Genomic DNA, 4,493 nt, shown 5'->3' on the forward strand with positions numbered 1-4,493 from the left:
CCTCCTTCCTTTTCCTGAGGTCCTGAATCATCTTCACTATCATTATTCTGAATTCTTTTTCTGGAAGGTTGCCTATCTCCACTTCATTTAGTTGTTTTTCTGTGGTTTAATCTTGTTTCTTCATCTGGTACATAGTCCTCTGCCTTTTTATTTTGTCTATCTTCTGTTCACGTGGTTTTTGTTCCACAGCCTTCAGGATTGTAGTTCTTCTTGCTTCTGCTGTATTTTTCATTTCAGTTATTGTATTGTTCATCTCTGTTTGTTTGTTCTTTAATTCTTCTAGGTGTTTGTTCTTTAGTTCTTCTAGGTATTTGTTAAACATATCTTGCATCTTCTCTATCTTTGCCTCCTTCCTTTTTCTGAGGTCCTGAATCATCTTCACTATCATTATTCTGAATTCTTTTTCTATGTGTGTGCCCTCCGAGAGTGGAGTCTCTGTTTCCCCCAGTCCTGTCAATGTCCTGCAATTACATCCCGCTAGCCTTCAAAGTCTGATTCTCTAAGAATTCCTCCTCCCATTGCCAGACCCCCAGGTTGGGAAGCCTGACGTGGGGCTCAGAACCTTCACGCCAGTGGGTGGACCTCTGTGGTAAAAGTGTTCTCCATTTTGAGAGTCAGCCACTCAGCAGTTATGGGATTTGATTTTATTGTGATTGTGCCCCTCCTACCGTCTCACTGTGGTTTCTCCTTTGTCTTTGGATGTGGGGTATCTTTTTTGGTGAGTTCCAGTGTCTTCCTGTCGATGGCTGTTTGGCAGTTAGTTGTGATTCCAGTGCTCTCGCTCTGGTGGATGAGGCTATCTAAGAGGCTTGTGCCAGTTTCCTGATGGGAGGGACTGGTGGTGGGTAGAGCTGGGTGTTGCTCGGGTGGGCAGAGGTCAGTAAAACTTTAATCTGCTTGTCTGCTGATGGGTGTGGCTGGGTTCCCTCCCTGTTGGTTGTTTGGCCTGAGGCAACCCAACACTGGAGCCTACCTGGCTCTTTGGTGGTGCTAATGGCGGACTCTGGGAGGGCTCACACCAAGGAGTACTTCCCAGAACTTCTGCTGCCAGTGTCCTTGTCCCTGCAGTGAGCCACAGCTGCCCCCCGCCTCTGCAGGAGACCCTCCAGCACTAGCAGGTAGGTCCGCTTCAGTCTCCTATGGGGTCACTGCTCCTTCCCCTGGGTCCTAATGCACACACTACTATGTGTGTGCCCTCCGAGAGTGGAGTCTCTGTTTCCCCCAGTCCTGTCAATGTCCTGCAATTACATCCCGCTAGCCTTCAAAGTCTGATTCTCTAAGAATTCCTCCTCCCATTGCCAGACCCCCAGGTTGGGAAGCCTGACGTGGGGCTCAGAACCTTCACGCCAGTGGGTGGACTTCTGTGGTAAAAGTGTTCTCCATTTTGAGAGTCAGCCACTCAGCAGTTATGGGATTTGATTTTATTGTGATTGTGCCCCTCCTACCGTCTCACTGTGGTTTCTCCTTTGTCTTTGGATGTGGGGTATCTTTTTTGGTGAGTTCCAGTGTCTTCCTGTCGATGGCTGTTTGGCAGTTAGTTGTGATTCCAGTGCTCTCGCAAGAGGGAGTGAGTGCATGTCCTTCTACTCTGCCATCTTGAACCAATCTCCTTGGATCTAGTCTTAAAGAGTCAAAATGACATCTCACTGAATTTAAAAATAAAAAGATACAAGAAAAGTGTTTATCTGCAGAAGACTTAGAAAGTTAAGTTATTGATAATTACCCTTGAATTTTCCCCATGTATACATAATTTGAGAATATAAATTACATATGAATTTTTTCAAATTTCTTCAAAATTTTACCTATCATTGGAATATATTGAAACTCTCTAAGCTGAATTCCCATGAGCAGTCTGATTATAATAATGCATTTTTGTTGCTTTATTTTGCTGAGCAGAACCATTTATTTTACTTAACATGGGTGAGTAATTTACTCTCATGCTCTATATTATTTTAAGTAAGTTCATGTTGCAAAAATAATGATTATTATTTTTACTGCCTATGACGATGTGAGTAGTGTGTAACTTGCTCATAACTCGTTCATTTAGAATCAGTGCCATATAAAATATACATATGGATAATTCATTATTAGAGTTTAAAATATACTATTTTCCAAACACCAGAAATTTATCAAATCTGCTAATAAAGCTGCAATAACAGCAACAGTGTTTTCCTTCTACTGTAAATCTTTTATAATAATTGTGCTTTATTTTTATTATCATCATTTATAAATAGAGACCAAGTATTTTCCCCTCAATCACAAACCTAAATGATATGGTACATTATTGACTACTTCATCAGTTTATAATTCAAAATCAGATGTGCTCCATTTAAATAACACAATGAGAAATAAAATACTTATAAAAAATCATGTTCTAATATATTTTAAATGAATAAATTAAAATAGCAGGTTCACACTTACAGAACAAGTGAACATTATGATGGAGGTGAAAAATTGAGTCCAAAAACAGATTTCATTATCAGGATTTCAAGAAGTTGATAATCTGAATGGAAGTGATATATTTATAGGTCATGGAAAATATTTTGACAGAATTTTACTTTTAATATACTTTTAAAGCTGACAAATAAAATACACATATATAATGCAAGCAGTCACGTTCTTGAGGATTTTTTAAAAAGTCTTTACTTGCCTCTTTTAGGACAAGAATGATTCATGAATTAATGAATAGTTGCATTTTGCTTCACTATTAGCTAAGACTACATCCTTCTCTGTAAATGAGAATAAAACCATCCATGGACTTCTTTGCAGGATGGTAGCCAATAAATTTGTTGTATTGAATGCAGAAGGAAAAGGAATTGTTTAGGGTGACCCAAGGGTGTATAACTAGGAGTAATGGCATGAAATGAAATAAAAAGAAAATTTAGGCTGATCTTCAGATCGATGTCCTAAATTTATTAGGATACACGACTCTCTCTCAAGGGAAATGGTTAAAGCCTCATTATTTCAGTCTCTTAAAGTTAACCAGGCAGAATACTCCAGGACATAATGTAAAAAGTAATCCTGTATTGTCAGAATCTGATGGAAGAGATGATCTAACAAGTCTTTTCTTTTTTTTTTTTTTTTTTTGCGGTACGCGGGCCTCTCACTGTTGTGGCCTCTCCCTTGCAGAGCACAGACTCCAGGCGTGCAGGCTCAGTGGCCATGGCTCACGGGCCTAGCCGCTGGGCTGCATGTGGGATTTTCCCGGACCGGGGCACGAACCCATATCCCCTGCATCGGCAGGTGGACTCTCAACCACTGCGCCACCAGGGAAGCCCAACAAGTCTTTTCTATCATTAATTTCCATGGTCATGAACTAGTGATTATGGCTGCAATTAGCAGTGTTTAAAGAAAAGTGCAATTTCAATACCGCAACTAGCTTCCCTGGAGCTAAAAAGCCTGGACCTAATTCAAAGTAAAAACAAGGGGAGGAGGACTGGAGCCAAACTAAACTACAAATATACTTAGAAGTGACAAAGGAAGGAAATTCTGATATTGTCAGTGCTACTATACATGGCTGTTTAGTTCTTTCTTTCTCTTTCTTTCTTTCTTTCTTTTTTTATAAAGGAAACTTTGGTGGCAGTGCCAGTATTATTCTTTTTCATTCATGAATCATCTTGATTCACTGATTTATTTTCAAGTTTGGGGATGATGAGTGGAGAATATAAGGCTTGACTCTCTAGTTAGCCACTTGACTCTCTAGTTAGCCATTTGTCCAGGTCTTCATTCTCTTCATTTGTATGTTATTTTATCAAACAATTTCTAAAAGACTCAAAATGCACAAATGAATTCTCAGTGAGTCTGTAAAATTAAACTGCCCAGAGTAATGGAGCACAGGATTTCTAAATCAGCCGACACCCTTAGTAGCTATCCATGTGATAATTTTTTTTAATTATTTAATTTTTCTTCAGTTATTTGTGAATTATTTTTATTCTCTTTTTTATCATGCAAAAATGGGAGAAGTGAAAAGAAGCAGCTCCAGATTATTGACTCTAATTCTGAAAAATAATTTTCAAAAGAAGAATAATATTTGACTATCATACATTCTAAAAGTAAATATTTCAGAAAGGAAAAATGAACACTGAATTGCAAAGGAGTTTCTCAAGGAAAAGAGAACCATTTTCATAACTATGATCATAGAAGTCTATCGAACGCTTGTGGAAAAGCAGAAAAAGCACTTAGCTGATTGCACTTTTAGTAAAAAGGAACAAACTGGCTTCATTTTCCCCCTAATTCTTCAAACAAAATGATTCTTATGTTTTTGAACTCCACAGTTATTACCAAGCCACAGTCTCTGCCCTCAAAAAGTACATAGTCTAATGGGCAGGAGGAGATAAAAACATGCACTGAATATAGCACCAATTATAAGCAACTAGTTTAATAAATACAACTATATGTGACAGAAAGATTAATTTGCCTGACTGGTTCAAGGATAGAGCCACGGTTTGCTAATCTGTGACTGTGTGTGTGTGTGTGTGTGTGTGTGTGTGTAT

The sequence above is a fragment of the Physeter macrocephalus genome, chromosome 7, assembly GCF_002837175.3.
Source record: "Physeter macrocephalus isolate SW-GA chromosome 7, ASM283717v5, whole genome shotgun sequence".
Lineage (NCBI taxonomy): Eukaryota > Metazoa > Chordata > Mammalia > Artiodactyla > Physeteridae > Physeter > Physeter macrocephalus.